The sequence below is a fragment of the Gorilla gorilla genome, chromosome 18, assembly GCF_029281585.2.
Source record: "Gorilla gorilla gorilla isolate KB3781 chromosome 18, NHGRI_mGorGor1-v2.1_pri, whole genome shotgun sequence".
Taxonomy (NCBI): Eukaryota; Metazoa; Chordata; class Mammalia; order Primates; family Hominidae; genus Gorilla; species Gorilla gorilla.
In genome coordinates this window covers 9,013,025-9,036,247 of record NC_073242.2, presented here as the reverse complement: position 1 = coordinate 9,036,247, position 23,223 = coordinate 9,013,025, and the positions used below count along the sequence as shown (strand labels likewise).

Here is a 23,223-nt window from a genome sequence, read left to right as displayed (position 1 = left end):
GGAGAAGCTGAAACTTACAGAGACAATGGGATGGAGTGATGAAGAACCTTCCGGCAAATTCTGTAATAACCATGTCACTTTGGCACATAAGGGACACTGACAGCCCATCAGGCGGCTGATCTATGTCATTGAAGGGGGAGAAAGCCATGTCATTCTTTGAGAGGAATGTTCCCCGAATTATTCTGTTTCTTTATCATTCACCTTCTCATTACTAATTGTTGTTGTTAAGCACTCTCGGCTCAAAGTGCACGTTTCATGTCCCAAAAGATACACTAAGGGTGGAGTGAGATTTTAATCCAATACATTAGGGAAATATTTTACATCCTCTCCACCTGGACAATGGACATTACAAGTACACAGGTAAATAGTAAAGGCTCTGAGAAGTCCTGCAGAAAAAGTAATCGGTGCAGCCTAGAAGGGAGTAGCTTCACATCTGGATTGAGTCGCTTCTAGCTTTTAATCCTGGCCTTGCCACTTTCCAGTGTGTAACCCTGCAGGGCGGTGGTGAGAACTGAATGAGAAAAAAAAGCACGTAAAGCATAGTGCCTGACCCCTGGTAAGCACATAATACATATTTGCCACAATAATAATTACTAATGTTTAACCTGGCATTTACCAAACTACATTTGACTATTCTGTTCTTCTTTTGTGTTAACACCCATTATGTCCTATGAAAGTGGTTTTCCTCAAAACACTGAGGGGGAAAGACTGCAGTAAGCGATTTTGTTTTAATTTGACCAACAGTTAGATGAGCCCCATTCTGAGCCAGGCACTGTTCTCGGTGCTTTATACACATTAGCCCATTTAATCCTCACGACCACCTGATGAGGTAGGAATCACTACGATGAATATGCACATTTATACATGAGGCACATTTATACGTGAAGCAACCTGCCCAAAGTCACACAGCTAGTGAGTAGCTGGCCCTAGAGTCTCTAGTCCATATCTTTGATGTGGGGGCCAAAAAGCCCAACCCCTGAGAACCTCCGGAAGCTATTTTCCTGTGACCCATTTGCTCTTCTCCCAAAACTATCATAAAATTTCATTTTTATCAACTACTTCTGCTCAAAAACCTAGAATGCCTCCTCATCACCTTTGGAGTCAAATTCAAATTTCTTCTGTTTCTAGGCTCTTAATATGCTCTACCTTGATTGTCCCTCTGCCTGGCCTACTCTTGCTCTATCTGGGAAACTCCTATGCATCCTTCAAAACCCAACTTAAAACTTGCTGCTTCTAGAAGGCCTCTCTGAACACTTCTGTCCAAGGTGGAGTTAGTGCCTTAACTTTTATCCTTTCTTTCAACTTTGGGAGAACCTCTATGGACTGACATTTGCCAGATTGTATGCCCATTATACCCACAGTAGTGAGATGAGATGACTCGCTGCTGCTACTGCTACTGCTGCTGCTACAAGCCTTGACTTTCCTTCCCACTTTCAGTCCAGGCAGGGAGTGAGATGACTCCACCCTGACCTCTGCAAGAAGCCTATACCCATGCGTGGCCAGTCAGAGCAATGCACCACCCTTGGCTACAGGAATTGCTAAGCAATGATCACATGACCCAATCAAAGCCAGTCAGACAGAACCACAAGACTCCTGATGGAGTGGCCTGGACACATAGACTCATTTCTGCAGGATTTACAGCTGGGAGCTGGGAAGCTGAGCGCCTGATGCCACTGGGACCACCCTGTGGAAAGGGACTTCTTGATAGTGAAGCCAGCATGGAAGAGAATGCAGAATAGGAAAAGAAGAAAGAGAACAAACCTGAGTCCTGATGACACTGGCCAAGCTCCTAGATCAAGCCTTACCTGAAGTAGTCATATTGTTAGACATCTTAATTATGTCAACCAATAAACTCTCTTTTCTACTAAAGAAAGTAAGAGTTGGAGTTCTGTCACTTGTAGCCCCAGGAGCCCAGACTAGTACAATCTCTAGGGAATGGCTGAGGTCCTCTAATAAAAAACAACGTCCAACTCATTTTTCCAGTGCCCAAATCATAGTGTGAAACATCCTATAAACGTGTGTTGCAATGAAATTCAACTTGTAAGTTTCAAAATGCTTTTATGAGCACCTGCTCAGTTGATCCTAGGGACTTACTATGCATTCCTACCCCCATTTCACAAACAGAGAAACTGAGGCTCAGAAAGTTTAAGCAGTTTCCTCTGAATATTCTATGTCTTTGATATGATTCAACTAGTGTTTTGCATAGCATGCATGCAGTTGGTGCTTAACAGTGCCAACTAACCAGGCTTAACAGACCCAAATGTAGTGCTGTGCTGCCATCCTGCTGCCTTGGGTTAGAGGAGACCCAGATGAGTTTTGGCAAGCAAAGTGGTGCCAACTCAGGTCTGAGTGGCTCTCATCTTTGTAAGCCATCTCACCCTCCTGGCAGACCCACAGCCCACCTTTTCCCCACACGGGTGGGCGCCACTTATACATTCGTGAATTTCAGATCTTGCCAGGCCCTCAAGGGTGCCCCCTACTCCTCCTGTTTCCCTACCAGTAAGTGAAGACTTGTTGGCTGTGTCTCCACAGCTTTGAAAATCCAGCCATTTCTCAACAGTTGGAGTGTGAAATTAGGCAGATGGAACATCCAAATCATGGACTGTGCCGCATCTGGAAACTGTGGCATCAAGCAACAATCAGAGTTGGTCGCTTTATAGCATGTGAACAAGGGAGGAAATTAATGCCACTTTATTCTTGATGGCTAAATTCAACCCAGCAAAGCAGTCAGAGTGTGGTCACTGGGGTCTGAAACTCAAATCCCACCTCTACCATTTATTCTCTGTGTAATCATAAAAGGAGACTTAAGCTTTGGATTTTCCTACCCATAAAATGGGCATAAATTATCTCCAATAAATGTTTAGAAGATTCAGAGAGATAAACCACAGTGGCATATTGTAAGCACTCAATAAATTATCTGATGTTGGCTCTTTAATTTCCTTAAACATAAAAAGATACCGAAAACCTTGCCAACTGAATCAGAACACGGGTTTTACAAATAATTAAATGAGGTCAGCACAATTTCATTGAAGCTGTTCAGGCAGCTTTAGTGACAAATGAAGCAACATTCTGCAAGTACATCTATTAGAACCTTAAATTAGTCAAACGTAAGGTAGCACGCAAGGAAAGTACAGACAAGGAGGTGAATCCTGTTTGCAAATCAGAACGCTATAGAAATGGCCACAGATTGCAAATCATAAATTCTACTTTCCAGAAGTTCCATTATATGTAGATACCAGAAGGCAAATAAAAGCATACTTAAAGATAGTGTTGGCAACATCTCTTTGAAAAAAAAAAAAGATGAAAATGGCATGATTTCATAGCACTGAATGCAAACAAGTGGTAATACATAATATCAGCCTGAATATTTTTCAAAGAGCAGAATAACAGTTGAATAACAGCTGAATTGGAACTATTTGAGCATTTTTAAAAAACATAAAAGATGTGGTACCCTTGATCACAGCATTAGAGACAATGTTCTCAATTACTAATGAAGCCTCAGTTAACTCTTAGATGGCCTGAATGACATATTAAGTTTCTGTGAAGCCTGGAAAAACAGACTGCCCCATTGAAGGGACACCACCTTATAAAGTTCTGCAGGGCTTCCCAACCAGGGGGGTGATTTTGTTCTCCCAGGGGCATCTGGCAATGTCTGGAGACATTTTTAGTTGTCCCAGTTTGGGGAGATGAAGATGCTACTGACATCCACTGAGCAGAGGACAGCGATGCCACAAAAGCTCCCACAAGCACAGGACAGACACCACAGCAAAGAATGATCAGCCCCAAATGTCAATAGCGTCAAGACTGAGAATCCCACGCTGGAGTTAGCCAGCCTGTTTTTTGGTTGCAAGAGCTTGAGGGAGCTTTTAGCCTCTCTGAGCCTTGGTTCTACCATCTATCAAATAAGGGGGCATCCCAGGACCTAACTTCCAGAGTTGTTGAGAGATTATGGAGAGATATTAATCAACATCATCACTCCCATTCAACAGGCTCTTGCTATGCCTTGGGCACCATGCCAAGAGTCTGCCTGTGCATTATTTGATTTAATGTTTGTAACAACCCTATGGGGGAGGTAGCACAGCTAAGGTCCCACATGGAAGGGATGCAGGCTCGAGCCCCAGCAGCCTATGCCTTGACCTCTTCATCCTCACTACCCAGTGTGGTCTACGGGCCTGCAGCCTCAGCTTCACCAGGGAGCTTGCTAGAAATGCAGAATCTTGAGCCCTGCCCCAGACCTACTGAGTGCAAATCTGCACGTGAGCCAGATCTCCAAGTGATTTATGTGCCTGTTAGGGTTTTAGACACAATTTGCTAAGGACAGCAGCTGGCCCTAAGTAAATACTAAATAAATATTAATTAATTATTTGTATTGTCATCACTGTAGCTTATGGAGAGATTTGCTAGGATAAAATTCAGACTCGGCATAATATGCATGGATGTGATAATGACTCACCCAAGGGCATAGGGTCTGCCCTGCCTTTTACAGAGTCTCTCTCCACACAGATAAAGACCAGGCTGTCAAATACAAAGAGCCAGGACCCCATACTAGCTCTTCTGATTCCTCAGTCCCTCTTCCTCCTTCAGCATCCTGTCCTCTCCAGTGGCTTATCTATTTCACACTATGGTGTAAATGACTCATGGTCTACGAGGCCTCTCCCAGAGAGTTCCAAAGCTCAAGCCATGCTTTCCGCCACTGTTTGATAAAAGAATCCAGATCTTTACTGCCAAACCTCAAGTGATGGGCAGTGCCATTTCAGTGCATAAAAAGGTGACATCACAAAGCATTCTTTATCTCTTTAAAATTTCCTACCTTATTATACAAGTCATGCATGAGTACATCCTCAGGATAAAATATTCAAGTTATATATAAGTGCATAGGGTACAAAGCAAAAGTCCCTTTCATCAGAGAGGCGCTGAAGGTTTCAAAGCAGAGACTCCTGGGTTTGGATCTCAGCTCCATCCCTTACTAGACGTCTGTCTTTGGACAACTTACTTGGCCTCTCTGTGACTCAGTTTCCTCATCTGTACCTCAAATATCTGTTTAAGGATTAAATGTAATAATGCCTAAAAAATGCTTAGCTCTGAGCCTGCACACAGTGGGAATCAGCAATGCTTTCACACCCTAGTCTTGTCCCCAAAGGTAAGTCCTATTCGCAGCTTGGCATGAAGACTTGGAGACCCTCTGCTATGCATTTACTTATATAGGTACCCAACAAGTACAAGTGCACATTTAGTATAAAGATGATCACAGCAGACCTTAGTTCTCCAACTTGCTTGCTTTAGAGTTCAGCTGAGTTGTGGGCATATTTTAATGCCCATCACACAGATGTATCTCTTGTTCTAACCACTCTGTACGTCTATCCTTGGGACAGAGGCACAATGATAGATTGAATAATTCCCCTATTGTGGACATTTAAGTTTCCGCCATCTACCCACTGAAAGTCGACCGTACATGCAAAGGCAGCCAAACTCCAGCATGTCAGACGGAGGAAGCTGAGCAGCCAGGAAGTGGAGCCAGGCGGAGGATGCTGTCATCAGAGCCTCTGCCAAGGACGGGAAGGATGACGACAATCTGGGGCACACTCAAAATAAATAATTGTCCTCAACCCTCTCAAAATTGGGAAGCACATCTTTAGTCACCGGCTTCCTGTCACAGCTGGGTGCTGTGCCCTCACACCGCCCACTGCAAGGCTGTGCCCAGGCTCCCAGGTTCACAGCCAACAAGGGCACCTGCCCAAGATGATTCCTCCAACGCCCCAAGCACTTCTCTCCAGCAAGGGGGCCAAGTGCAAGGAGTTACCCTGGCCAAAAAGGACCTAAAAAATGACCCAGAAGAGATGTTTAATGACTTGGGTAGTATCAAAACCCTGAAATGTTACCCAGACCACTAATCTATAAAGCAGATCAAAGGGAGAGCCCTGGTGGAACCAAGCTGGTTGTTCAGAGGGGGAGATAAAGAGCCTCATCTTTTTCCCTGAGACCCCCAGGGTCCTCCAGAATACAGTTGATAAACCACTGATCTATCTGGTCCAGTTGGTTTCTCAGATTTGGTGGCTGGAGCTCATGGAGAGGAAGTTACTCACCAAAGACCACACAGAGATTAAGTAGCAGAGCCCAGGGAAGGGCTCTGGTCCCCTGACCCCTGACTCCCAGGCTACTGTGCTTTCTGTGAACTTCTACAGCATGTGCTTGTTTAGACTAAGGTGTGAATGACTGTGTCATTCAGAGACGATTATGTTTTCAGACACACTTTCCATTAGAGCCACAGCTCTCCACCCCAGGTAGGTATGGCCCAAGTGTAACTCACAAGATAAACAACACAGAACTTCCTGGGCTGGGGGTGTGTTTCTCTGAGAGGTCTGAACGTGGAAAGATAAAATAACAACTGAGAAAAAAACGATAAAAACTGCTTTCATATTTTAAAAATGAAATGAAAGTGAAACCAAATATGAAATTCACCTGAACTTTTATGATTAAATTTTAGACTTAAATTCAATGTGGTCCCCGTCAGTGCCTTGAGATGAAGCACCCACATGACCCTGGCCCTGGCTCCTAACGGCATGAAGTCCGTCTCTTACGCTGTTGATGCATTAGGCTGATGCAGAAGTTATTGCACTTTTTGCCATTACTTTTAATGCCAAAAACTGCAATTACTTTTGTGCCAACCTAATACATTGGTGGAAAACTGTGAGGGCTCCTGAGCCCAAGGAAGGATTTCTTAATGGAAAGATTATTGGCAGCAGAGTAAGGGAATGGTTTTCAGTGGAGAAAAGGTCATCCCAAGCCCCTGAAATCTCTCTATGTATACAGTCTACTCTGCCTAATCCATAATCATAAAATGAACATTTATTGTGCAAACATTTACTAAGCACCTACTGTATGCCCAGCACTATGCTAATCACTTTACAAGGATGAGATGGGCATTAGCATTATCTCCCATTTTACAGATGACAAAACTGAGGCTCAGAAAACGTAAGTCATGGGAATATCCGAGTCCGTCGATAACAGGAACAGGATCCAGAAACTCTTCTTCTCCAGCAGTGTGACCAACCATCCCAGTGTACCCAGGGCCATTCTCGTGTTAACATGGAAAGTACCACGTCCCAGGAAGCCTGCATTCCCAGGTATAACTGGGACAACTCGCTGCCCTAGTGGAGGCTCTGCTGAGGCTATTTACAGAACGAAAATAGTTAATATTGACGCTTAAGCTCCTTGCTAGGGTGCCCCTAGCAAAGTCACATGGTTAGCCAGGACTCTTTCTGGAGTGTTCGAAGGGAGGCTAACTCCCCGATCCCGGGCGGGCTGGGTGGAGTGGAAACGAGGACCGCAAGTCTAGATGCAGGTGTTGGAGAACGAGGGTCCGACTGGGTGGCCAGCAGAGGCAGCACATCTCTGACACATTCCTTTGGGTTGTTTGGATGAGGGTGACCCACCAGTCCCACATCCCAGGAGATCCTTCAATCCCAGATAATCCAGAACAGCTGGTGACCCTACTTCCCAGTGAGAAGCTGTTGCTGAATATTCCAGAAAACGCACACACCTTCAACAACTGCAGGCTCCATATCTCTGTCTACTTATTTGCCTTTTATTCCCCACTCCTCTTTCCCTCGAATTGGCAGGCAGTGCAACACTGTGCTGTTGTCTTGCTCTCTCCATGAATGACTACAGAAAGAAAAAAATAAAATGGAAAAGGTCATTGTGCTTTAAAAGGGGCCTTTGAAAAAATAAAAGAAAGAAAAGAAAATTACCTGAATAGGCTCCTATTAGTGGGAAGTAAGAAACGGTTTCTAATGGAAAACTGTTCTCAAGAGAAAGCACATGTTGACCCTGTGATTGTGTTTTAAACTTGTGTTGAAAATGTTCTCACAACGTTTCAGAAGGCTTTTTTGCATATTTATTTTCCTTACCCTGATGAGAGGTGCAGTTCGGAGCACTTGTTGACAAGTGCGGAGACAGACGTTCTGTCTTACAGGCTCCCTCTCCTGGGCTGCACGCCTTCCCCTGGGACCTCCAGGTCCGCATTCAACTTCTGTCTCTGCCTCCGCCTTCCCTCATTCTCATTCTCGTTCTCGTTCTCTCTCTCTCTGTCTCTCTCTTGTTCTTTCTCTCTCTCTCCCCATCTCCTCTCTTCTCTTTCCTTTCCTTTCCTTTCCTTCCTCCTCCCTCACCTCCCTCCTTCTTCCTCCCCTCCCACACCCATACTAGCCTTCAACTTACTCCTCCTTCTCACCAAGCTCACTCAAGCTCCAACAGCCATTGCACTTTCTGTTCCCTCTGCTAGAACACCTTTCCCTTTGTGATTTGCCTGGTCAACGCCTTCTCATCCCTCGAGTCTCAGCTTACATAACCCCATCTCAAGGGGGCTTTCTGGACTTCTCCAAGAAAAGTAGTCCCATTCCTCCCTCCACCCCTCCGCATCCTGCAGCTTCCTTCAAAGCACTTACCCTACTCCTTGTAACCCATTCCTGGACATACTTGCTGTGCATGGGGGAGGCAGATGTCATGTCTGACTATTTGCACTTGCATCCTCAGGCCTATCCCCATGTCTGGCAGATATACAGCAGGTGCTCAATCAGTGCTTTCAACTGCATGACCAAGCCAATGACTCCCACACACTTGACTGACAACTCTCTGGATGGTTTCTGGTTCCTTGGTTTGGGCTCCCCCAGAAGTGGATCCTGAGATGAAGATTCAAGTACAGGTAGTTTATTTAGGAGGTAAGCCCCTGAGTGCGGAAGAGACTTGGAGAAGGGAGGGAAGCCAATGCAGGGTGTGCTATGAAGAGACTGCCAATGCAGGCAACAGGGGCCTATTCCCAGGGGCCACTTGCAGGTGATGCAGAACCTGCTCCCCTTGCCATGGGGCAACATCACTGGCTGAGGCTGCTACTGGGGACTTCATCTCTGACACTTCTGGTCTACCCCAAGCTTGGAAGGAAAGAAAGTACTCAGCAGAGAGTCATGGGTGCTGCCAAAGGACCCCATTAGAATGGACCAAGACGATGAGTACCAAGGGGACAAGAACCAATGGTACCCGCAGCATCTGCCACACCTAGTAACCACAGCCAGCAGCTGCACTAGCGTCTTAGAGCTCCTCATCCTGCTGAAAATGTCTCCCGGCAACACTGCTTGTGTGGACCACCCCTTCCTTCTTCAACTGCCTCCTCTGCTGCCTTTCCCGACTCTCCCACTGCCCTGTCTGCTCATCCCTGGTCTCCATCCCTAACCCTTCTCCTGTCCTCCTTAGTGAGCAGGGTCCCCACCCACCCGTCCTTCCCATATACACCTTTCGCTGGAAAACACAACAGCAGGTGAATCCCAACCTTGGGATCCCCTCACCTGAGCTCCTGTCTCAACAAACAACCACCTGCAGGAATAACAGCAACAACAGTCACAACTGAGGGTAGGACTCAGCAGCACTGGGGTGTCATCAGAGTTCCGCGCATGCTCTCAGAATGCACCACCTGGGCTCCAGCACTGCCTCCGGCACTTACTAGCTGTGAACTTGGACAGACTACTAACCTTTTTTTTTTTTTTCTTTTGAGACAGAGTCATGCTCTGTCACCCAGGCTGGAAAGCAGTGGCACAATTTCAGCTCACTGCAACCTCTGCCTCCCAGGTTCAAGCAATTCTCCTGCCTCAGCCTGCCAAGTAGCTAGAACTACAGGCACCCACCACCAAGCCTTGCTAATTTTTGTATTTTTTAGTAGAGATGGGGTTTGCCATGTTGGCCAGGCTGGTCTCAGACTCCTGACATCAAATGATCCACCCACCTCAGCCTCCCAAAGTGCTGGGATTACAGGCATGAGCCACCGCACCCGGCCAGATGACTATCTTAAAACTTGTGATAAAGAAAGTCTTATCGCAAAGGGCACTTATGAGCCTTTAGTTAGTTTAACAACAGTATATTAAAGTGCTTAGCATGGTGCAGGGATGAGCGCACCGCAGCTGGCAGGCCAAATCCGGCCCACCACCACCAAAGATATTTCCCATTTGGTTCTCTGCAGAGAACATTTGGCAACCCCTGGCACAGTGGCTGGCACATAGTTGGTGCTTCATAAATACTGGATATTACAACATTAGTGTTAGTGTCCACGTCAGTATCAGTGTCCATATTCACACAGAATGTGGGACTCTTCTTACCCTATTTTGCAGATGAGAGATCTCCATGTACACACCTCACAGTCCTCTCCCTCCCCTGCCCCCTGGCCCTCCCCACAGAACACCCGACTTACCACCGTCACTATCCCAGACTCTCAGGCTAAGATCCTTAGAGCCCTCCATGATGCTGTTTCCTCCCACAAGCCCTGGAGATTCAGTCTCCATGCCCCTTGGCTGCAGCCACAGTTTCCTTTCCAACCTCACTGTCCTCTTCACTCCCGCTCCCCAGAACAGTTTTCCCTATGGTGAGTTCCCTAGAATATGGATCCCTGGAAAACAGCTTCCATGGTCAATTGATTTTATAAATTATCACATGTCATCGTCCCCTCTCCAAGAGTCACAACGGCCATTAAAGTGCTAAAGGCTCTGAGAAGTCCTTCAAAGAGATCTGTTTAACTCTATGTAACCCAGCATTTGACAAACCCGCACACCTATTTTTTTTTTTTTTTTTTTTTTTTTTTTTTGGCCATTTAAAATCTGTTTCTACCACAGGACACAGATCAGGAACTACTGCCTGTGTCTGGCACAATGGTGGCCTCTCTGGAATTCCAGACCAGTCTCTCTTCCCTTTCACCTATCCCAGGAATTTATAAACACTTTCTTTAGAAGGCTGGATAGTAAACACATTAAGCCTTGTGGGCCAAGTAGCAAAACTGAGTATATTATACAGGTACTTACATGATAAGAGAGAAAACAAATTTCTATCAACATTTTATTGGTAGAATTCAAAACTTCACTCATGGGCACAGAAATGTGAATATTATATCGTTTTCACACATCATGAAATAGTCGTCTTCTTTTGATGTTTTTAGTCAATTCTTCAAAAAAAAAACACACAGATAAATCACATCTTCTAAAACCCAGCTCTGATCACCTCTGTGTTAAAACATGTTCAAAGACTCCCCTCTCTCTCTAACGGATTAAGTCCAAGCTCATCCTCCAACCATTCAAAACCCTGTTAGCCGGACCCTGCCCATCTGTAATTCCACCCCACTCTCCCCTTCCCACTCCCTGTGATTCTTCCAGATAAAACTGCTCCCTGCTCCCATATACACTCCATCCTTTTCTGTTCTTATCTCTTTTCTCATAGGGCTCCCTCCTCCTGGAATTCCTCTCCACAATCTCCATACATCCAAATTTAAGGACTAATTCAAAGGCCACCTCCTCCAGGAAGCCTTCCCTGATCTCCTCAGGGAGAGCCTCTATCTCCTTTCTCCAAACTTCCAGGCCTCTTTATCTCAGTATCACATACAGCACTTTTATTAGTTCATTCTTGCATTGCTATAAATAACTACCTGAAACTGACGAGCCAGGTGCAATGGCTCACGCCTGTAATTCCAGCACTTTGGAAGGCCGAGGTGGGTGGAACACCTGAGCTCAGGAGTTCAAGACCAGCCTGGCCCACATGGTGAAACCCTGTCTCTACTAAAAATACAAAAATTAGCCGCACATGATGGCAGGTGCCTGTAATCACAGCTACTCAGGAGGCTGAGGCAGGAGAATCGCTTGAACCCAGAAGGTGGAGGTTGCAGTGAGCCGAGATCGCACCATTGCACTCCGGCCTGGGTGACAAGAGTAAGACTCCATCTGAAACTGGGTAACATATAAAGAAAAGAAGTTTGGCTGGGCACAGTGGCTCACGCCTGTAATCCCAACACTTTGGGAGGCCACGGCAGGTGGATCACTTGAGGTCAGGAGTTCGAGAGCAGCCTGACCAGTATGGTGAAACCCCATCTCTATTAAAAGTGCAAAAATTAGCTGGGTGTGGTGGTCGGCACCTGTTATCCCAGCTGCTTGGGAGGCTGAGACAGGAGAATAGCTTGAACCCGGGAGGCAAAGTTGCAGTGAGCCGAGATCGCGCCACTGCAAACCAGCCTGGGTGACAGAGAGAGACTCCATCTGAAAAAAAAAAAAAAGAAAAGACGTTTAACTGGCTCACGGTTCTGCAGGCTGTACATGAAGTATGGCTGAGGAGGCCTCAGGAAACTTACAATCGGGGTGGAAGGCAAAGAGGGAACAGGTGGGTCTTACATGGGCAGAGGAGGAGGAAGAGAAAGTGAAGGGAGAGGTGCTACACACTTTTAAACAACCAGATGTGGGAACTCACTCATTATCACAAGAAGAGCAAGGGGGAAATCCGCCAGGGAAATCCCATGATCCAGTCACCTCCCACCGGGTCCCTCCTCCAACATCGGGGATTACAATTCGACATGAAATTTGGTTAGGGACATAAATCCAAACCACACCCACTGGCCCTATCTCTCTAAAATTGGGGTCCATATCTTTCTGACCCAGTAACTCGACACCTAGAAGCTGTAAAAACAAGCTCCCACAAGGAATGCTGCAGCAGCTGTGTGTCTCAATGGGCCATGGTTCTGCTGAGAAAATCCATTTCACGTCCTCCTCCTCCCCGCTCCATCCTTTCCACACTGCCTCCTGTGGCTTCCCACCAGTGCATTCCACATCCTCCTCCTCCCCACTCCATCCTTTCCACACTGCCTTCTGTGGGTTCCCACCAGTTTCAGAAGTGAGAAGAGGTGATATCAAGATGTGAAAGCTATTTCTTTAAATTCTGAAAGACTTTAGAGGTTTAGATGGAGAAGATGAGACAGAAGCTAGCCTGTGTCTGGAAAGGTCCTCACCTGGTAACTCTTCTCCCCATCTTCAGAAGACCAAGAGAAGCTGAAGTCATGCTAACATGCAGAGTGTGTTTTGCTTCAAAAACGATCACAAGTGTGTTTTGATTCCAAAGGATCATGAGATGGTATTGTGCGGGTCAACACGACCCAGCATGAACAATGTTCTCATTTACCAATCTCCTTATTTGCAATCAAACTAATAACAGTTTATCTCAATCTCAGGGGAAACCAACCACATAGATATACAGCAGCCTTGGAAGAAACAGCTCCTTGCAAAGCCAATTCTGTTCTGATTGACAGGATTGGATGAAGCTGCCACGATAGTAGAGAGACCTGAGCCCTGCTCCCCACAGGGGCAGTCAGCATCACCTCCATGGCTAAACCACCCCCGTTCCCAGCAGAAGTGTAGGCCAACCTGTGTGCCAAAGATGGAGGAATCAGTCTTGGAGACTGAGCATTTCTTTTCTTCTTCTTCTTATTTACTTATTTATTTTTCATGACCAAATAAAAATTGTACATGTTTGAGACTGTGTCATTTCCATCTTCTCTGTTCTATCCACATACCCAATACATAGACCTCACTCCCACCACCATCTTTATTGGGGGAGAAAGACATGGGTATTGAAGAGGGTTTCACTGAGTTCACCCATGTGGACGGACTCACCAAAGACTGAGATCAGGTTCTGCAATTTGTTGCAGTGAACCCATGAAACGCTTCCGAGACAGAACAACATCCCAGCTGGCCTTGGCTGCCTCCCGCCTAAGCCATCAAATCTTGACCTAACCTCCCTTCAAAGGCAGTTCAAGAATGCCTTCACAATCCTTCATCTTAGGGCTTGTTAGACCCACTGGGCTGCAAAGGAAATATCTGAAGCCGGCATGGATATCTCCACTCCTTTTGCTCTCACAAAATCATGAGCATCTTAAAAGAGGATTCCCCCCTTATGAGGACAGCTCTCTTTGCCACTTCATCCATTAAAACGCGGCATGAAAAAAAGCCTCACTGCTGGGTTCAAGGTAGGAAGGAAAGATTACTGGTCGGAAACCTCCCGTTTACTCGGGAGGGCATTGCAGAGGCCAAGTAACCATGGATTAAACACAGGAGAAGTTTCTTTCTCCCTCAGGTGGGAGCATGGGTATCTGCAGCCCAGGGCCAAGATGCAGCCCAGGGACCATCTCTGGAAATCCCGGTCACCCTCACCACATGGCCAGCAGGGCTCATTACCAAGCCTTCATTCCCTCAAAATGTGGGAAAAGGAGAAGTGCGTGAATTGCCCCTGCACCACTCAGAAATGTACACATCACTGGCTCACACCTCCTAGACAAGGATTCAGTTCATAAGCACTCGTTACAAGGGAGATAGATACAGCAGTCTGCTAGGGCTGCCATAACAAAATGTCACAGGTGGGGTGGCTTAAACAACAGAGATTTGTTTTGCACAGTCCTGGAGGCTGGAAGTCCAAGATCAAAGCGTTGGCAGGATGGGTTTCTCTTGAGGCCTCTCCTGGACTTGCAGGTGCCTGTCTTCTCCCTGTACCCTCCCAGGGTCTTCTCTGGCATCCCTGGCATCGCTCTGTGTACCCTATCTTCCCTTCTTATCAGAACACTAGTCAGATTGGATGAGGGCCCTTCTTAAGGGCCTCATTTCAACCTAATGCCCTCTTTAAAACCACATTCTGGCTGGGCACAGTGGCTCACGCCTGTAATCCCAGTACTGTGGGAGGCCAAGATGGGCGGATCACCTGAGGTCAGGAGTTTGAGACTAGCTTGACCAATATGGTGAAACCTCATCTCTATTAAAAATACAAAAATTAGCCAGGCGTGATGGCGCACACCTGTAGTCCCAGCTATTCGGGAGGCTGAGGCAGGAGAATCGCTTGAACCCGGGAGGCAGAGGTTGCAGTGAGCCAAGATTGTGCTACTGCACTCCAGCCTGGCGAAAGAGCAACAATCCATCTAAAAAACATTCTGAGGTCCTGCGGGTTAGCGATTCAACATGTGAATTTGGGAAATGGACACTGCTCAGTTCATAACAACAGGGAAACATAGTCTTGATCCTGGGGAGTCATGTGCCTGCTAAAAATTGGGGGATGGTGGGTGGAACCGCTGATAAGAAGGAAAGGAAGAGGAAGAGGCCAGGCATGCTGGCTCACAGCCATAATCCCAGCACTCTGGGAGGCCAAGGTGGGAGAACAGTTTGAGTCTAGGTATTCAAGATCAGCCTGGGCAACACAGAGACTCTGTCTCTACAAAACATTAAAAAAAAAAAAATAGCTGAGTGTGGTAGCACGTGCCTGTGGCCTCAGCTACTTAGGAGGCTGAGGCAGGAGGATCACTCCAGGCCAGGAATTAGAGGCTACGCTGAGCTGAGATTACACTGCTGCATTCCATCCTGGGTGACAAAGTGAGACGCTATCTTATATAAAATAATAATAATAATTTTGTAAAAAGCCAAAAAAAAAAAAAAAAAAAAAAGAGGAGGAGGCTGGATCGGGGAACAATTAACCATCTTTGTCCCAGACAGTGTCCTATCCTGGTTCGGAGCATCCACAGCTCATAGCATCTGGCACCAGGGAGGAAGTCAAACAGCTGAATGTCTAAAGAAGGGAAGAGAACACAAAACTCATGGAGATGCTGTCTAGATCTCACGCTTGGGGGTTGTCTGTTGCAAGTGTGTTGTGCTTTCAATGCCAAGAACACAGCTGACCCACCATGGGGTTCTGCAGAAGTAGCCTGTGGGGTGTCAGGAGAGAAGTTTCCAGAGTGGGCAGGAGTGAGCTTTGCAACTCCAAAAAGAGACTGAACATGCACAAGAGCAGGTATTTCTGTACAGTTTGTTCCCTGATGCATTCTGTCATGGAGAATGGTGCCCAGCACGTAGTAGGTGCTCAATAAATGGAATAGATGCAGACAAGGAAGCTCAGAGGAACTTTGTCTCCATCCAGGGCAGTACTGGCAGTAAACCACTCTAAGCGATCCCTCCCCATGACCCCATCATGCTGTCTTTCCTAACATTCTCAGACATCTATAGGTTGGTGCAAAAGTAATTGCCGTTTCTGTCACTAAAAGTAACGACAAAACTGCAATTACTTTTGCACCAACCTAATATATTTCATTATTTTAAATGATAGCGTCTAGAAACAGGGCCTGCTTTCCTAATGAGTAGAGCAGGTGAGGTATAAGGGAAGGGAAAGAGTGGCTTCAACAACACAAAGGATCCTGACTGAGACCCACCTCTGAAAGCAGGTGTGCTTTGGAAATATGTTTAGTTTTTATAAATAGCCCAGAAGCAAGTTTGCCCAGCATAGCAGAGGAGGCAGCTCGACCGGTGCTCAGGAGCATGTGGGGCATGATGCCGAGGTCTCCTATGCCTGCTTCTTCACTGTAAAGTGGGAGGATAGCAGCATGTACCACGGAGAATGTCCTCAGCATTAAATGAGGTGATGCCTGAAAGCATCTAAGTGCGCTGCCTGGTACCGAGCAGCTCCTTTGCAAATGCCAGTGACTGGGAGAAGACTATGTCTGTCAGTGCTGGTCCCTGGCTATTCCAAGGGCCTTAGAGACATCACGAGGATAAAGACGGCTAAGGGACAGGTAGAAATGTTGCTCATTTTACATTTTAAAAGACTATGGGCCAGGCGTGGTGGCTTATGCCTGTAATCTCAGCACTTTGGGAGACTAAGGTGGGTGGATCACTTGAGGTCAGGAGTTCAAGACCAGCCTGGCCAACATGGTAAAACCCAGTCTCTACTAAAAATACAAAAATTAGCCAGGCATGCTGGCACATGTTTGTAATCCTAGCTACTTGGGAGGCTGAGACAGGAGAACTGCTTGAACCCAGGGCACAGAGGCTGCAGTGAACCAAGATGGCGCCACTGCACTCCAGCCTGGGCAACAGAGCAAGACTCGTCTCAAAACAAACAAACAAAAACCACTGTGGTCTTCATTTCTTCAATGCTTTTGAAAATAATACCAAGAACGTGAGCTAAAGTTAGAATAGTGAGAACTGAGGAGAGAGACCCACAGAAAACCTAACTCATATCACATAAAAACTGGAATGCACTGCCAGAGGGTGGCCTCTGTTGACAAGAGCCAGCCATGCTTGGAGGTCCCGGAATAAACAAGGAGACCCCAAAAGACCCTGGATTGGAGTTAAAGGGAAAAAATCAACGCTGAGACCCCCTGCTTAGAGAGGTCACCATGAAACCATGTCACTAAGGGCCAGCCCCTCCTGCCCCCCTGAAAGGCCAGAATTTTTTTTAAAGGATGCCCTTTGAGCTTTTGTTTCTTAAAGAGCTCAGAAATGTGCATAACGGCAAGAGTTTAAGAAACCGTGTACTGCAGCTTGTTAAATCATTGGAAATAAAAGCTAAGCAAGAGTTGCAGAATTAGATTACCCAATATGAAGGAAACGTACTTTCATCTCAAGTTCCTCTAAATAAATGTTATTTTCTCTTGCTGTAAAGGTAGGCTATTTTCCTCATTATTCTTTACTGAAGAAAAACAAGGAAGTGGGAGGGTGGGAGACGAAAACCCACATTGGTTAGGTGCCCCGACATTGCAGAGCAATTCTCATCAACATTAATATTGCAGTAGCCCAGGAAAAAGAACTGGGAGGTTTTCATCGTACAGGAACAAAACCTAGAGATGAAAACGCAGTCGCAAGCGTAAAAAAAGTTATTAAGAAATCTGTTCAAGCCTCATTCTTCTCCAATGATTCAAGATAATCACATGAGCAGCTTCAAATATTATGCGTTGACATCATTCAAACAGATAGCTCCCAGAGGTTGGATATGACATGAGGGAATTACCATTCATCATACATTTATGACAAATCTAATGGCCTGAACTGATTTGTGACTGGTTAGAGCTCATGTGGGTCTCTCCAACTATGGCCACCTTGCTACTTAATGATCCTCCTTGCTTAAGAAGAACCCCCGTGGAACCCATAATGTCTCATTGGAATAAGGAACAGGAAACTCCTCACAACCCAAGGTCAAGTGCATGAGGTGTGGATCTTCTCAACGTCCAGAGTCCTGTCATTCAAAGAGCAAACACGGAACCTCCTCTTGCTGGAGGTTAACTCCAGCAAACAGACAGACAGACCCAGGTTTAAGAGTCTACTGTGTTACTTTCTGGATGTGGGACCATGAGCAAGGCATCTCCCTTCCGTGTGCCCTGTCTCATTTTCAATCTCAAGATTATAATGGCCTCTACCTCTTAGGGCAGTTATGAAGATTAAGTGAAATCATGTATATAAAGTATTGAGCACAATTCTTGGCACAGAGCAGGCATTTAATAAATGTTAGCTAGAACTGCTGTTACGCCCAGTACCAATAAGATAATGAAGTAATAGTATCCACTGGGGAAGGTTTGTAAGAACCTAACACTCCAAAGACAGTAATGGTGCCACTCTGGGCTCCTCCTTCCCTGTTGCCCATAAGGCAGATGCAGTGAGAGCCCACATCCCCTCCAGCCAACTCGGCTGTCACCTGCAGCTTGGACAGACAGTTCCCTCCCACATCAGTGGGTCCCTTATTCAAGCACCTGCGTCTCTCTACCTAGGAGTAATCCTCCAGCCATGGGAACCTGCTCAGCCTGTGCTCTGGGCAGGTCAGGAGTTGCAGAGTGAGCAACCGCATCACTGATTTCTAATACTGCACACATAAGATACCCACTTGTGTGCAGAAAGTATCTTCCTTTAGGCTTGTAATGCCCTTCACATGAAAGATTAAAGAGGGAAATAATTATATTCTCTATAAAAACCAGATCAAATTTATACACAAAATCATCTGTCTAAAAATTTAAGTTGTTTTCAAATAAAAATTAAAATGCATTTCTGACAGGCAAAATAAATTTTAAAAATTAAGAAAACCACCTATGTCATACCATCTTTGTTTTTATTAAGTCAGTAGAAACTGTGCTACTTTATTAAAATACTGAGTTTTATTTCACATGTATATTTTTGTCTCCCCATCATTTCCATGTCTGACCACTGCTATTACTATGTCCTGTCATAACATTCCATTCATACTTAAAACCAAGCAAAGAGTGAAGCTCCATCTTTAAAAACTAAACAGGCATTTTGGACAACACATTCTTGGCAATGAAACCTGGACAACATTTATCAAACACGATAGGGAAAGTTATCACTCTGCATTACAAAAAGGACAGCCAGAGATCACCTGTTACAGGAATGAAATAAGATGGAAAATTTTTAACAAATTGTTTAAATGATTTTCTTAAAGAGACTTCCTCCACTGCCAGAGATCTGGAATAGCCTCCTGGTCAGTCATCCAGAAGCAATTCTTCACATAATTGATGAACTTGGCTTCCTCCCTGGGAAAAGAATCACCTTTTTCTATATTTGCTTGCATTTTTGCTCTAACATCTTCCACAGAACTAGGTCCTTTCGGTGTTTTAGCAGTTTTTTCCTGTTTTTTGAAGGATTCTTGCCCTTTTGATCTTGGTGTTGATGACGGTTCTGAGTCTTTTCATTTTGTTTTGACTTGTGTGCATTTTTGGCTGGAGTATCTCGTATAGATTTCTTCACTGGTACTTTTCTTCAGTTTTCTCATTATCGAAATCATCATCATCATCAAAATCATCATCATCATCATCATCTTCACCATCATCAAAATCATCATGACCAGTATCATCTTCATCAGCAGCAAGTTTTACTTTTTTCTGTGGAACCTTGTTACCACCTCCAGGGGCAGCCTGCTTCCCAGATATACTTAAGAGTTTCATATCCCAGTCTTCGTCTTCTGACTCTGCATCTTCCTCCATAGCTACAAAGTGCTGTCCACTAGCATGCACTCGCCCTGAACCACACTTCAACCATAAGAGCACTGGTGGTATGATTTCAAAGCCCCAAGGGAAACCGTTGCTGTACAGACATTTTCAAAGTTGCCAGTGTTACTTTAATTGGACTGCCTTCTAATTCACTGCCTCTGCTTCTACAATGTACAATTCATCCTTCACACCAGCCCCTAAACTGACCATTCTTAAAGATAACTGGTGCTCCTTTTCATCATTATCCACCTTGAAGTGATAATCTTTGTCAGCCTTGAGTTCACAACCGAAAAGACAGTTCTGGGGCCTCAGGGGGCTCATGTCCATGTCCACTGAATCTTCCATTGGGTGGCAGCATGCACTTAGGTGGGAGAGAAGGCGGACAGAGATAAATGACCACTGCTCAAGAGAACAGCCATGCAGGACGGAATCACACCAGGGAAAGCTTTTTATTTCTTTTACTTATTTACTGAGACAGGGTCTTACTCTGTCACCCAGGCTGGAGTATAGTGCAGGATATCGGCTCACTGCAACCTCCACCTCCTGGGTACAAGCGATTCTCCTGCCTCAGCCTCCCAAGTAGCTGGGACTACAGGCACATGCCACCATGCCCGGCTAATTTTTGTATTTTTAGTAGAGATGAGGGTTTCACCAGGTTGGCCAGGCTGGTCTCAAACTCCTGGCCTCATGTGATCCTCCCACCTTGGCCTCCCAAAGTGCTGGGATTACAGGTGTGAGACACTGTGCCTAGCTGGTAGCACTTTTCTTAATGCCAGGATCTTCAGACTTTATGTGTTGGGTGGTGTGTGACAGGGAGGAGATGTGTGGCTGCAAATGTGTTTGCTCATTTTTCAAGAGAATCTACACTCCAAGTTGATCAACATTAAATTCTGTGCATTCAGTGTGACACCTCCCAGAACTACCCTCAACCACTGGGAAATGGGAACAGGCGGACCTCCAGGAAGCGGTACTTAGGGATGTTCTGGGCCAGCCTCCAGAGTCCACCAGCACGCCTGGGTGCCAGCTGCCCACAGCAGTAAGTAGGTCATTGAAAGACCCCTCTTCTCTTCCCCACTCCCTCCCTGTGGGATCACCTCAAATAAGCCTCTTGCATTCAAATCCATGTCTCGGAGTTTGCTTCTTGAAGAACCCAAACCACTGCAACCTAGACAAGGCTTCCTCCTCTCAGCATCCTTTAAGCTTCTTAGGCGACCCTACTGTCCAGCATGACATCATGGAGGGAGCCCAGGCAGGTGCGTTTCACAGATGGGGTTCAAATCCCAAATCTGCCCTTACTAATTATGTCAACAAGCCAAGCCCCATTGCTGGTCCCCATCTCCCCATCTTTAAAGCAGCACCTGCCTCGCAGGGATGGGATGAGGTGTCTGCCACAGAACCAGCTCAACCTTTGTTCTATTCACTGTTTGGAGCTTCCTAAAGAGAAGCAGGTACCCAGAGTTTTCAGAGATGCGTGTAGAGCACAAGTGCTTGGCATAAAGGAATGGGTTCCAAAAAGCAGAATGTAAAAAATTCATTAGGGAGAGATTTTTAGATAGAGAATGCAGTAACTATCATCACAAAGAGAAAAATCTTTTCTACAAACATAGAAGGATGTCCCTATTGCCAGATCCCTTGCCTGGGGAACCAAGAAAGTAAGTTCCTCTTGGCTGACGCTGTACTTGCCATTGGCAGCCTGTAATTGGAACCGGAATATTTCTTAGGTATTGCCAAGTCGATCGGCAACTGGCTTGTTTTCCTAGAAAATGAGTGACAGCTGCACAACAGCTTTTAAGTCATCAAGAGAGAGAACGAAGAAAGCCTAGCCAGGGACTCTATGCGCCTTTTGTGCACCCCTGGGGGACTGTTGGTGCATTCACGTCTCAAACCAGCACACATCCAAGTTAAAACTTAGCACTTGGCTGGAACTTCTAGGAGAAGTTGTTCCTAAATAAATGTGAAGGAAACTTAAAAATTAATAAAGCAATTGGCAACCTGTACACTGACTTTTTTGTTTCAAAACCTCCTTTGACACCTTCCTAATTAAGGGGACCTGGCTGCCAGTTTCTGCTTCTGATACCCAGAGTCAGGGAATCGCTGAGGGAGAGAAGGAGTAACTATTAACTCTAGGTTGGTTTTTCCTTCCCTTGGAAACTGATTGCACACACTGGATGAAGGATCTGACTAGATGGCAAAGCAGAGACCAGCTGGAGTTGTGGTTCCAGGGGAGAGCTCAGTCAGCACTGGTCGTCCACCAGGGCAAATGCCTTGGCAGAAAAATGAATAGACAGGAACAGCCATGCACTCAAGAAATGAAAGATGCTGGGAACCCCAGGCAGCTCAGGAGAGATATCTCTGACCCTTCTGGCCCTGGTAATACAACAGTGAATAAGACAGACACATAGTCCCCATCCCAAGGACACTGACTTGGGGGTGTAGGAGACAGACAAGCAAATAATTTCACAAGCAATTTCCAAAGTGTGCAAGAAGGGTCATGATTCATTAGTACAAGGTGCTACCTACCTAGTCTGAGGTGTTGGGAAAAGTCAGGTCAACTGAGCCCTGGGGATGAGGACTTCCCCAATCAGGGGGAGAAAGAAAGCTTGTTCCAGAGAGAAGAGCCTGCCTGGAAGTCCTGAAGCCCATGGGACTTTTGAGAAAATGAAATAAGCCTCCTGCAACTGACGCTAGAGAAGGAGGATAAAATTAAACAAGGAAAATAGTATGCAGTTTCCTCAAAAAGTTACAAGTAGAACTACCATATGATCTGCAATCCCACTTCCAAATATTTATCCAAAATAGGCTGGACACAGTGGCTCATGCCTGTAATCCCACCACTTTGGGAGACCAAGGAAGGTGGATCACATGAAGCCAGGAGTTCAAGACCAGCCTTGCCAACATGGCGAAATCCTGTCTCTACTAAAAATACAAAAAAAAAAAAAAAATAGCCAGGCGTAGTGGCACATGCCTGTAGTCCCAGCTACTTAGGAGGCTGAAGCAGGAGACTCGCTTGAACCCAGGAGGTGGAGGTTGCAGTGAGCCGAGATCACACCACTGCACTCCAGCCTAGGTGACGCAGAGATACTCCATCTCAAAAAAAAAAAAAAGAATTAAAATCATCATCTCAAAGAGATATTTGCACTCACATGTTTACTACAGCATTATATAAACACAATAGCCAGCAACCTAAAAGTGCATTGATGGATAAATGGATAAGGAAGCATGGTATATTCATACAGTGGAACATTATTTAGTTTGAAAAAAGAAGGAAATCCTGCCACATTTGACAATATGGGGAGACATTATGCTAAGTAAAATAAGCCAGTTACAGAAAGACAAATGCTATATGATTCCACTTACAGGATGACTCTCAAACAGTCAAACACACAGTAACAGAGCAAAATGGTGGTTGCCAGGGGCTGAGGGGAGAGGGTGGGGAGTTGCTATTCAATGGGTATAAAGTTTCAGTGATGTGGCCTGGGGCAGTGGCTCATGCCTGCAATCCCAGCACTTTGGGAGGCCAAGATAGTTGGATCACCTAAGGTCGGGAGTTCAAGACCAGCCTGACCAACATGGAGAAACCCTATCTCTACTAAAAATACAAAATTAGCCGGGCGTGGCGGCACATGCCT

General features: G+C 45.8%; 1 protein-coding gene and 1 pseudogene across 1 annotated transcript in view; both read right to left on the bottom strand.

The window, feature by feature from the left end:
• Positions 1-23,223, bottom strand: part of RBFOX1 (RNA binding fox-1 homolog 1) — a 2,483,553-nt gene that overhangs the window by 2,336,011 nt on the left and 124,319 nt on the right. The gene's annotated exons all lie outside the window — the stretch shown is intronic.
• Positions 19,042-19,939, bottom strand: LOC101141734 (nucleophosmin-like; annotated as a pseudogene).